General features: G+C 42.8%; 1 long non-coding RNA gene across 1 annotated transcript in view; it reads left to right on the top strand.

The window, feature by feature from the left end:
- LOC132213349 (uncharacterized) overlaps positions 1–13,327 on the top strand; it is a 345,325-nt gene that overhangs the window by 141,227 nt on the left and 190,771 nt on the right. The gene's annotated exons all lie outside the window — the stretch shown is intronic.

The raw sequence follows: 13,327 nt of genomic DNA, 5'->3' as shown, positions 1-13,327 counted from the left end.
AAAAAAAGAAAAAAAGGAGTGGTTGGGAGCTTCAGTCACCCACCAGCCTGAAAATAGCCCTCAGCCCCTCACCCAGACTGGCCAGGCACCCCAGTGGGGACCCCCACCCTGAAGGGTGTGTGACCAGCTGCAAATAGCCATCATCCCCTCACCCAGGCTGGCCAGGCACCCCAGTGGGGACCCACACCCTGATCCAGGACACCCTTCAGGGCAAACCAGCCAGCCCCCACCCATGCACCTGGCCTCTATCCTATATAGTAAAAGGGTAATATGCCTCCCGGCACCGGGATCAGCAGAGCTGAGAGGCCTCCCAGCACTGGGATTAGTGTGACCGGGCAGCACCCAAACCCCTTGATCGCCCTGCGGCTCTGTGTGTGACAGGGGGCGGGGCCACAACCTCCCTATCTGCCCTGCTCTGTTCGGGACAGGGGAAGGCACCCTAACCCCCTGATCAGCCCTGCTCTGTGCCTGATAGGGGGCAGCGCCCAAACCCCCTGATCGCCCTTTGGCTCTGTGTGTGACAGGGTGCGGGGCCCCAACCCCCTGATCAGCCCTGCTCTGTGTGTGACGGGGTAGAGCCATAATCTCCCCATCGGCCCTGCCCTGAGTGTGACAGGGTGCGGCGCCCCAACCCCCTGATCCGCCCTGCTCTGTGTGTGACAGGGGGCGGTGCCCCAACTCCCCTATCGGCCCTGCTCTGTGAGTGACAGGGGGAAGCTCCTCAACCCCCTGATGGGCCCTGTCTGTGCGTGACAGGGGGGAGCTCCCCAACCCCCTGATTGGCCCTGCTCTGTGGGGGACAAGGGGTGGTGCCAAAACCTCCCCATCCACCCTGCCTTGAGTGTGACAGGGGGCGGTGCCCCAACCCCCCAATCGGCCCTACCCTGAGCGTGACTGAGGGTGGCATTGCAACCTCCCGATCCACCCTGCTCTGTGCATGACAGGGGGTGGCGCCCCAACTCCCCAATCAGCCCTGCTCTGAGCCCGACCAGGGGCTGCACCTAGGGATTGGGCCTGCCCTCTGCCACCCGGGAGCAGGCCTAAGCCAGCAGGTCGTTATCTCCTGAGGGGTCCCAGACTGCGAGAGGGCACAGGCCGGGCTGAGGGACCCCTGCCCCCCCGAGTGCACAAACTTTTGTGCACCGGGCCTCTAGTCCTATATAATAAAAGGCTAATATGCAAATCGACCAAACAGAATGACCAGTTGCTATGACGTGCACTGACCACCAGGGGGCACACGCTGAATGCAGGAGCTACCCCCTAGTAGTCAGTGTGCCCCCATAGGGGGAGCACCGCTCAGCCGGAAGCCAGGCTCATGGCTGGCGAGCATAGCAGTGGTGGCGGGAGCCTCTCCCACCTCCGCAGCAGTGCTAAGGATGTCCAACTGCCAGCTTAGGAGGGGAGGGGGCCTAAGCTGTCGGTTGGACATCCCCTGAGGGCTCCTGGACTGTGAGAGGGCACAAACCAGGCTGAGGGACCCCCCACCTCCCTGAGTGCACAAATTTCGTGCACTGGGCCTCTAGTATTTGTCAGTCTAGTCTAGTGCTGACTGACAAAATGACTTGATGAAAAGAAGGGTCACCTGCAGTGTTTAATGTTATAGGCACTTACTAACATCTTACTGAGCTGAAATTTCTTTAGGCAACATATTCCAAATAGAAGCTGCTGCAAAGTTTTATCTTGAACTTTCAACTTCATTATTCTGTCCTCTTACTGTTTATAAAAAGCTACCTCTTACAGGGCTATTTGTTACCAGTATTGAGTGTCACCATATCAAGGACCCACCATTTTTAAGGTACTCTTCTGGGCGTTGAGTAAATATTTGCAAATGTTCTAAATGCCAGGACCTCTTGAGAACTTAAGAGGAATGTTGCTTAGGGAGGGATAGGGGTAGGGCAGAATAATTTCTGGCTCTGCAGTTGTGCAGTGAATTTTGGAAGTCTGGGCTGAATGTCTCCAAAAAAATTTTACCACATTTCTACTGCTTTAACTGTTACTGTGTTGGTGGCTGCATCTCCCTCAAACTGCCTGGAAATATTCTTTCATGTTGACACTTTGGAGAGCAAGAATTTTCCTCTTTTCTTTTGAGTTTTGATCTGTGTTTGAAAAGGGAATTATGGAAATGTCGGTCTGCAAAGGCATGACAAGGCAAGCCATCAACCTCACCATGAGGTCTCAGCAAGTTGCTTCATGTTTTCCATTTATAGCCACCTCTTCTCTGTCAGTTCTTTTGAAGCACCCATAAAACAAAATAGGCTCATTAAATATAAAGGCATAAGTGAAGTTGGCAGTTGCACCTATTCAAATAGGCTTTTTAAAAAAAGATGTTCACACTCTAGAAGAAAGAACAGTCAGAAGATGAATGCCTCTTCATCAGTGGCTGCTCATGACCTTCCTTTTGGGGTGAGTGAGATCAGTCAGAGTCCAGAACATGTGGGCATTTTGCTCTAGATCTAGCACTAAATTGGTCATTGAGGTTAATGTCACAGTGTAATGGCAGGATGATTTCATCACTGTTATTTCATTCACCAAATTTGTATATAATGTTGAAGACTAACTGTCTCAGTGTTCATTCCTAAACAATCAAGGGCATATTTTCATGACTCTTTTCCACAAAGATACGGGCTCGACTTAGCGTGGCATCTTGTTGATAGGCACAAATAACAGTTCTGGTCAATCCTACCTGTAGATTTTCTTCTCTTATGAATCATTTTCTGCAAACTTTGCTTCTTTTCTGAACCTACAGCACCCACATTTTAATGAGCTGGGGAGGGTGCCAAGATACAAAAGAGATGTTTTTAACTCTCAAAATCTATAGTCAGTAAATGAGATGACATGTGATGGTGTTTAGTAAATCACTATGCAAATGTGAGGCAATTGAGTGGATCCTTGAAGATGGAAAAGTGTCTATGGTTTCTGGTTATAGAATAGTTTGCACAAAGGCATAACAGTGTTTATAATCAGTGGACACTCTTTTTGGTCTTTATTGTACTTGGTCTGAGCAATGTATTCCTCCTGTTTTTTTGAAAACTTTTTTTTCTAATCTTATCCCCAGGTTTCTATGATCAGATACATATTGATGATGCCTGGCCTGTTGTTCTCTAGCCAGGCTGCTCTCTTAAAGGTCAGACCTGTATATCTAACTATCTGCTGTTCACACTCACATACCCAATTCTAACTTAGGTACCTTAAGTCCAGCATGTCTGAAACTGAACTCATTATCTTTCTTCCCAGTTCTGCAGCTTCATCAGTGTTTCTTAAATATTTTTACATGTTTTTATTTATTTTTTAGAAAGAGAGGAAGGGAGAGGGGGAGAGAGAAAGAAACATTGAAGAGAGAGAAACATCAATCCAACATCAATGAGCTGCCTCCTGCACACCCCCGGCTGTACATGGAGCCTGAAACCCAGGCGTGTACCCGGACCTGGAATTGAACTGGTGATCTCCTGGTGCATGGGTTTACCCTCAAGCACTGAGCCACTGCAGCAGGGCCTTGGCTTTCTTATCTCAGTGAATAATGTACATCTGGTTATTCAAGTCAGAAATGTGGCATAATCTTTGATTCCTCTTTCTCTCCCTCCCTCCTTATGATAAATCATCATGCCCTTTATATTATAGTTTATTAATATCTCATGAATCTGTCCAGGTCTCTCCATTATCATTACCACCTTCTTGGCCCATTACTCCATCATTTTTTGCTTGGATGATAGCAGTAGCCATCTACCTTAATTCTTTCCTCCAGCTAATGCTTTCTTTACACTGTAGTCAAATGAATCTAAAACACAAATATGAGCATTGTGTTGTTTCTTTCCTTAAAGTGCTCTAATAATTTGCCTTTGCTCTAAGGATAGTATCCAGATTCATAATTAAGTCTATTTGCCTTTCTTGTTTTGACCCTGCTGACCTCTCACATCTCATCTATTGCCACCACCTCTCAAACTCCCTGAACTTCAGCCTTCTGAAGTGCATTTGCAGCCCATTGATTCACCAGGTGAGTTTTCAAATTTTTAGGACTGGGTGCATGCCATTCCCTATCTAGCACACTCTTTTCCTTGCTCTTTTTGTGCAGCTGGGAAATCACAGTTCATACTGTATTTGAAAAGTCTGTTTAATTGTCTATATCTCTTTAGGTCAGTCAATACTTCTTATACAGTCAGGAACATTTTAGATATTCAGTAGATTTTTTTTTGATGTATGAGTTAGTGGTAATGCATGAAGTATCTTTAAGGAATGGCAGATAAACTAGTTTAACTGGAATTTAGGATATATGAAGAATGGGAGTGAAAGATATGAAAGAAAGATGGTTAGGTGTCAGGTTGGGTTCCTTGAACACAAATTCTGAGATAAAGATTCTAGTGCAGAAAGTTAATTGGGGAATGCTCTTGGGGTCCTCTCTTGTAAGGGATTTAGGAAGGCAAGATGTGGCAGACAGAGAAGTTGGACTGAAACAAAGCTGCAATGGGGCTCTCAGCTAATCCCACATGGCATACAGAAGCTAGCATAACCCTACAAAGTTGTCCTGAATCGAGATAATGGGGCTGGGCCATTATATGCCAATAGCAATTAGTTATTGGATGAGGGCTGCCTCTGGAGAGGGAGCAAAATTTGGGCCAAATAGCTCCTGTTAGCCAGAGCAATTTCTGGGGAGGAATTTAACTATGACCTGTTGGAAGCTAACTGTGGCATTTGGGGAATGAATACCCAAGGGGGATCTGGGTGGCACACCACAGCATCCACGATAATAGGCATACTTCATGTCAGATTGAGGAATTTATGATATAATTAATTGAAGGTGTTTATATAGAGAAGTATTGGGATTCAGAGATGTATTTAGGAAGATTAATCTGGCTGAGGTGTTTAGTTTGAATTAGAGGTAGAGAAACTGGAGATAGAGAGGACTGTGGGAAACTTGAAATATTTCAGGTAAGGAAATAAAGACCTGAGCAAAGGCATTGGTAGTGGAAATGGAAAGGACAGGTGGTAGGTTGCAAGAGATATGACAATTCTAGAATTCACAGGCCCTAGGCACTGATCAAATATGGGGGAATATGAAAGAGGGAGGAGACTCAAAGGTGATCTCAGGGTTTTGAGCCTGGCTGAAATATAAGAATGGCGGTGTTGATAATAGAATTTTTAAAAGAATATAGGTTTGTTGGTAGATGTTAAATTTGCAGGATGGCAGCCACTCAAGTAGAAGTGACCTATAGATGGCTGGAAAGTTTTTCAGGAGGGAAAATACACATAAAGTTATATAATGATACTAGAGGCCTGGTGCACAAAAATTTGTGCACTCTGGGGGTGGGGGTCCCCTCAGCCTGGCCTGTGCCCTCACACGGTCTGGGACCCCTCAGGGGATGACCACCTGCTGTCTTAGGCCTGCTCCCCAGGGGATTGGGCCTAAGATGGCAATCAGACATCCCTCTGGCAGCCTGGCAGCCCTCAGGGGATGTCCACTTGCCAGCGGGGAGCAGGTCTTAGCTGCAGTCGGACATCCTTAGTGCTCCTGAGGAGGCAGGAGAGGCTCCCACCACCACCACTGTACTGGCAGCCATCAGCCTGGCTTGTGGCTGAGCAGAGCTCCTCCCATGTGAGAGCGCCTTGACCACCAGAGGGCAGCTCCTGCATTGAGTGTCTGCCCCCTGGTGGTCAGTGTGTGTCACAGTGACCAGTCATTCCCAGTCTTTCTGCTCTTAGGGTCAGTTTGCATATTACCCTTTTACTATATAGGATAGAGGCCTGGTGCACAGGTGGGAGCTGGCTGGTTTTCCCTGAAGGGTGTCCTGGATCAGGGTGGGGGTCCTGCTTGGGTGCCTGGCCAGCCTGGGTGAGGGGCTGATGGCTGTTTGCAGCTGGTCACATCCCCTTCAGGGTGGGAGTCCCCACTGGGGTGCCTGGCCAGTCTGAGTGAGGGGCTGAGCGCCGTTTTCAGGCTGGCCAGCGACTGAAGCTCCCAGCCTCTCCTTTTTATCTTATTTTTTTTTTTAATTCTGGGATTTATTTACCTTCTATAATTTAAACTTTGTTGCTGTCACTGGAGCTAAAAGCTGCTTGCTCCAGCTCTGCGGCCATGGCCTGCTGAAAGCAGGTATCTGGGGTTTGTTTAGCTTCTATAATTGAAACTTTGTTGCTTTCGGAGCTCAGAGCTGGGCCACGGCAGGCAGGGAGCCTTGGCTTCCTCCATCACTGGAGCAAGCAAGCCTCCTGCTTGCTTCAGCTGCATGGCTGCCGGCTGCCATCTTGGTTGGTGGTTAATTGCATATTGCCCTGATTGGCCCATGGGAAGCGTAGTGAAGGTACGGTCAATTACCCTTTTTTGTCTTTTATTAGATAGGATGAAGTTGGTCCTGCAGCAGTATAAGTATTAAGTGGCTATACAAACAGTTAATGCTAAGAGAGGTCATAGGAGAGAGAAATCACTGTGCCAAGAAGTCTTTATTTAAGAAGGGGCTTTTGAGTGGGATCTATGTTTAGATGGAGGTGAGAGATCTATGTTTGGGAAGGAGAGATAGGGAGGGAGGAATGATGACATTCTAAGGGGCAATACTTTGAGCAGAGGCAGAGAAATAGGAATACATACTATATGTTCAGGGGACCACGAGAAGAACAATTTGGCTAGGAGAGAGGATTCATTGAAGGATCTTGGTTTTTAAAGTTGGAAAATTGATTGTGGAGGGATTTGAATGACAGGGTGAATGACAGGAAGGTTAGAGGAATTCAAGAGATTTCTGGTCGCTGTTTCTGAAGTTTGATTTTATCTACTGCCTGAATGTGTGTCTATGGCTCTGATGTAGAAGACCACTGGTCATTGGAATTCTTTTTCATAGAGATTATATGAAGACATTAAAGGAAAGTTCAGTCTGCATGTGTTTCTGAGGCTTTTATATTCACAGTTTTTGCTTAGGTTTCATGAGGCATGAGAAATCTGCAGCCTAATTGGTCAGCTGGTTTACAGCCTCACCCTGAAAAGCAAATATTGTGTATCTGTAAGTGGAAAGTCACTATGTGCAATCTAGCTGCCTAGTCACACCTGCCCCAATGCTGTTGAAACCTTTGACCAAAGGCTATAAAACTGTCAAGAGCTGGGGCCCAAGCAAGCTTCCACATTAAATACTAGTAGCTCATTATTGAAGCTATTGGGAAGATAACAGGGTATGCATTTGACTTGCTGGGATCCCTGTTTCCTACAGAAGCATCTGGCAGAGCTAAATAGCTTTGTATTACATCATCTTTCATGTCTTGTTTTTTATTTTTACTCTATTTAGATTTATTTGATATCAAAGCTTGCCCACCCTCTTCTAAATACTACACTCATAGGATAGAAAGGGTATCTTGCTATCAATGCAATAACTTGAAAATGGAATCTTCAGATTGGTACTCAGACTGTTTAAAAACAAACAAACAAACAAACAAACACACACACAAATTACTGTTGTGTCTTTGAGCAGATGTTTCATTTCACCCTCCTTTAAAGTGATCATGGGTTGTTTTGAGACTAACCCACTGCCAATTTTTAACATTCACAGCATCAGTTACTTTCTATTTTTTTTACATAATAATTACATCACAGAGGGTTTGAAACATCTCATGGGAAAGGATTAGAACTCCTGTTGAAGTGACTTCAAAACAAAACAAAACAAAACAAAACAAAACAGGAGGAGGTGAATGATATGTGCTGAAGCTCCATAGTTACTTTTGGAATTGCCTGCTAGATTTAGGACCAGTGATGGAGTATACAATTGATGACCTGTGATTAGTTACTTCTGTCAAGGTAAAGTGACCTAAACGTGTCTGTAGCTTTCCACACAGCTAATTGCATGAGCTTTCACTGAACAGAAGAAAACATGTCAATTCTTGAACCATTAAAAAAAAGCACCTGAGCCCTAACTGATTTGGCTCAATGGACAGAGCGTTGGCCTGCGGACTCAAGGGTCCCGGGTTCGATTCTGGTCAAGGGCATGTACCTTGGTTGCAGGCACATACAAGTAGGGAGTGTGCAGGAGGCAGCTGATTGATGTGTCTCTCTCATCAATGTTTCTAACTCTCTATTCCTCTCCCTTCTTCTCTGTAAGAAATCAATAAAATATATTTTTTAAAAAAAGCACCTGAGCATGTGATTAAGTTGCAACTGATATTCAACAGTTTCACATTAATCTCTAAAAAAGCAAACAAAGGAGTACTTACTCTTTTTAGCCATTATTCAAATTTGCACAATTGATTTTATGTTTTAGTCCATAAACATGTTTACAGCACTATAACTTAAAGTGTCCTTTAGATGTTTGGTCCAAAGTGGGTATGTTTCAGTGATCCAAAGAAGATCACAAGGGTTGTAAGTTGTGTTTTCAGTGTTAATTAGAAATATTAATTGCTTAATGAATTACTTACTCCACTTGGATCCTTCCTGAATTTAGTCTAATATTTGCTGCTGCCTTAAACATTCCTACTATAAACTTTTCATTTTCGACATCATTATTTTGGCTAGAGAGGAAGAAGAGTCAGATCCAGACCCCATGGTGTGATGGTAAGGATGTTGAGAAGACCTCATTTTTCCCAAATTAACTCTCATAAATAGTTTTTTATATTGAAGTATAATTGACATATAACATTATATTAGTTTCAGGTATGTAGCACAATGATTCCATGTTTGTACAAATTGTAAAATGATCACCACAATAGGTCTAGTTAACATCCATCACTACACAGTTACAAATTTTTTTTCTTGTGATGAGAACTTTTAAGATCTACTCTCTTAGCAACTTTTAAATATGCAATAATGTTTTATTAGTAATACTAGAAGCCCGGTGCACGAATTTGTTCACGTGATGGGACCTGATAGGGGCCAGCCTGCCAGGGGGAGGGACCGCAGGAAGTTGGCTGGCCGTAGGAGGTTGGCTGTGGGAGCACACTGACCATCAGGGGGCAGCTCCTGTGTTGAGTGTCTGACCCCTGGTGGACAGTGCACATCATTGCGACCAGTCAATTGGTTGTAATGGTCACTTAGGCTTATATATATATAGACTTCTTCAACAGACATCGAAGATATTAATGTGATTTACTTACCCATGGTAACCAATAGCCTTACCCTGTAGATGGTTTTTGTTTTTTTAATGACATGCTTTTAAAAAGAAGCACAGATAAAGTCAATGGACACAGAATTAGTCACTGATGAGAAATGAGGTGATTAGGATATGGACTTTGGAGTCAAACTGACCTGGGTTACAGACCTGGCTCCACCACTTCCAATCTGTGTGACTAAGGGAGTATATTTCTGAGTCTCGGTCTCTTCATCTTTCAGATGGAATGAAAATGACTATGCCATAAAGTGAAATAATCTTTGTAAAGCTCATCAAGTGTTCAGCACAGTATGAGGCCACCGAGCATGGAATATAATAAGGGCTTAGTAAGTGTTAGCTCTCATTATTATTATTTAAATACCTGGGCATTAAAAATGCCTTTCTTGGAAAAGGCTACCATAAGCTATACTTTTAAGATGCTTGAAAGCATACCTTAGATTTTCAACAGAGGCAATAGTCTAAATTCTACTTCAGGAGATTAATGTGAACTGCCCAACATGTGAATTCTTGCTCTAGAACCTCACTTAATACATCCGAACCCAACATCCTCTTGCAGCTTTTGCCTCTTGCATCTACTGTTTGATGTCTGGTGCCTCTTGCTTCTGCTGCTGTGGCAGCCAAAATCTGGCCTCTCCCCCTGATTCTCTATCACTAGGAGGTTTGGCTTTGTTATGCCACCTCATCTACTCACGTTGACCCTCTGGATCCAGTTCTGTGTTTTGGCTTTGCCCTACTAGGTCAGCGATGATAGACCCATCCTATGGGCTGCATATAGGACACCAAGGTGTTAAAATTCTTAGTTAATGGATTTATACCAAAACACTACTGAACAAGCATTCACATGGAAGATTTGGTGACTCACTCCCAGATTTTGGACTCAGCCTCCAATTTTAGTTTAATGCCCATTTTGCTTAGGAAGCTTTAATATGGCCTGGCTATGATTACCTATCATGTTTCCAAATCTCCTATGGATTCCTTGAATTTGTTTTGAAATTTTTTAAGAAAGAACTTCTTAATCTGATATGAAACTCATTGTAGAAAAAAGTAAATGATAAATATAGGAAAATATAGAAAGAAGAGAATACACTGTTGTTGTTTTTTTAATTGTATCCTAGAAATAACTACATTTAATATTTGGAGTACTCTTTTGTTTCTGTGCATGTATTTATGTAATTGATATAGCACCTCCTGCATTTTCTGCCTAACACATAAACAGTCCCTAAACCATAGAAAATTCTCTTTATAAACATTTTAATCACTACACAATATTCTATTATATAGATGTACCATAGTTTAAGTTATTGTACATTTCAACTGTTTTTATTTGTTTGGTTATTAGAAATAACACTAAAGTAATCATAGTTGTGCATAAATATTTTTCTTATAAATTTAAAACCAAGTTCTAATACCCTTTTATTTTGAGTAAAACAATAAGTTTTTTCCCTTTCTGCCATCCTTGGACAAGGAGTAAACAATAGGCTGAGGCAGCTGTAGACACTTAAATATCTATTGGATGAATAAATAAGTGTTTTAAAAAAGATGTGCCCTCATTAAAAGTGAATACATGGAAGTGAAACAGTAAGGATCCTACTTACCCTTGAATACAAGAAATACATTAAAGAGAAGGAATATAGAAAAACATAAGTGAAACTAAAAATAAATCTAGGAATTCGAAAACTGTTATCTGCTGTAGTGGAGTACTTCCATTCCCACAATAAAGAATGTACTAATTTCCTAGCTTCCCCATGGAGACAGAGACTGCTGGACAGTGACCAAACCTGTTTGCTCTTCTTCCTGGACACACAGCTAGACTGTTTCTGAGCCTTCCTCACAACAGTGGCCAATGGAAGATGAGAAAGTGATGTAAACCACTCCAGGCTTGCCCCATAAAAAGTTCTCATGTTCTATCTGCCATTGATCCACTTCTTAATGTAGTTGAGCACAGTGACCTTGGAAACCATCTGTTAAAGATGGTAGAGCCCCTGAATGTTAGGAGCTTGGATTCCTGAATCTGTGCTTAGAAACAGTTGCCTATTGGGTTATGGGAGACAGAAACCAGGGTAATTTCTGACATGTCCTCCCTCACTCTCTACATCCAATCCATCCTTAAGTTCTTTATTTTGTCTTCCATATATATATTGAATCTGTTCCTTTCTCTTCATACTTTCCACCAACACTTTTGTCCAAATTGACATATCATCTTTCCCTGGACTGCTGGCATAGCCTTCAAACATGCATCCATTCTGTACCCCTCCTTCCCATTCCTTTCTAGTCTATAAAAACTTGTTTTTCCTCTACTATGTACTCTAATTATGGATGCGGTGGGACATATTATATTGTGATAAGACCCCTGGCCTTGAACCTTTGTGCATGCTGTCAGGTAAGGCAACGCTAAGGGTGGTAGGAATATTTGTAGAAGCTGTTCCTATACCAGGCAGGAACTAAAATTAACTATAAGTAGAAGTGACTGTGAATTGCATAGATATATCCCACTAAACCCAAACTAAATGCACCTTCTTAAGTCAGCTTCCCTGGGCTGGATTTCCAAAAGTACTGTGACCACTCCAGTGCTACCTAGTGTAAGTGTGATATGACAAAGGGTTAGGGGCAAGGAGGGACCTAAGAGGAAAGACTGATTTTAAACAATTATGCAAATTTTACAAAAATACTATGACCATGTGACACATTGTGAGGGTCTCTTCAGGGCCTTGGAAGTAACTGATACAAAGGAAGGGCCTTGAAGCTTGAGCTTCATTAGCTTCTCTGAAAATTCACCTTTGAAGAGCAACCAATTTTATATAAGACTCTCTAGATGGATTTGTGATGTGTTTTAGAATTAAATAGGCTCATAGTATTAACTATAAGATGCTACTTTACATATTATCTAATGTGTCTTTGTATTTAATTCAAAATCATATGTCTTGGACATGGTTGGTACCTGATTTGCTAAGTGAGTGAAACTCAGAGGAGAAACTAGACTAGAAAAAAGGGAAAGATAGAGGATGAGAGAGAAAAAGGTGGAGAACCAATAGGAAAAAGGTGAAGGAAGAGGCTCAGTGTGGTATGAAGCCATCAGGCCAGTTACTCCAGATTCAGGTGTCAGACTCATCAAAAAGTGCACTAACCTCAGTCAGCAGATGTTGATCCCTGCCACTTGAGTTAATCAGCCTCTTGAGTTTATTGGGGGCTGCAGTAGAAACTTCTAGCTCATTGACAGCATCCCACCTTAAGCCTCTATCTCTCTTCCCCTATGCCTGAGGACTTTAGTGCCAGAGAGCTTGCCCCCCTGAAGGCAGTTACAAAGGGGGTGTAGCATTAGTGTCCCTGGGGCAACCATCACCACAAGGATGGAAGTTGGTAGATAAATGGATCAGCCTAGGCAGCTTCTAGTGGGATGCTGTTGAGGTGGGTTGCTCACGATTTCCCAGAGGATTCCCAGAGAAACTGAGTGCTAGCTGCCTATAGAAGTGACCAGTTCATTAACTCACTCATTTATTGGCATCTCTCCCTTTCCTGACTCATTTTCCTCACTTCCTCTCCTGTGCTTCCTAACTTAACCTCTCAAACTACCCACACTCAATTCTTGTGTCAGGGTCTGCTTTGGGGGCAACAAAAACCAAGACACTTGGTTTAAGTAAGTAATTTGCCATTTAAAAGAACATAATCTAAATATTAAAATACAAAAACATGAACTACAGTTTTTAAAGAAAATAAATAATTTGGAGACACCCCAAAAATGCAACAAAATATTTTTTGTGCTATATGTATCTGTTTAAAAATAATGTTGAGGTTCTGAAAAAAAGTAATTTAGTTTCTATGTCTATGGGAAGATAAAAAAGAATGAATTATTGCATTCAGCTCTTTAACATTCTCTTGCGTTTATATTCCAACTCTGGCTTATTAAATGGCTCTGTGCTCCATTAACATATACATGTGCTTACAATATAAACAGCTTAACTAGACATCTGTGTTGACGGCATATAAGAAGTAGTTAACTTTTTGCCTTGTTTCTGTGCAATGATCCTGATATTTTAATCTGCTGGCCAGATTGGGTTTTTGGTACCAGATGTGTCATAGTTTGGGTTTGTATTTTGCAGGTGCTCCCCCCAGCTGGGAAGATGGAAACTTGCCATCTTTTTGAGATGATGATTCAGGATAGAAATATAAGTGTGTTAAAAAAATAATTCAACATATCAATGAAGGGCTTTGTCCCTTGTGGGCTTCTTATGCATAACATATGAGCAGACTAGCAGCTG

This window comes from Myotis daubentonii, chromosome 12, assembly GCF_963259705.1.
Source record: "Myotis daubentonii chromosome 12, mMyoDau2.1, whole genome shotgun sequence".
Classification (NCBI taxonomy): domain Eukaryota; kingdom Metazoa; phylum Chordata; class Mammalia; order Chiroptera; family Vespertilionidae; genus Myotis; species Myotis daubentonii.
Note: the sequence above shows the minus strand (reverse complement) of the source record. Positions and strands in the feature narration are given on the sequence as shown.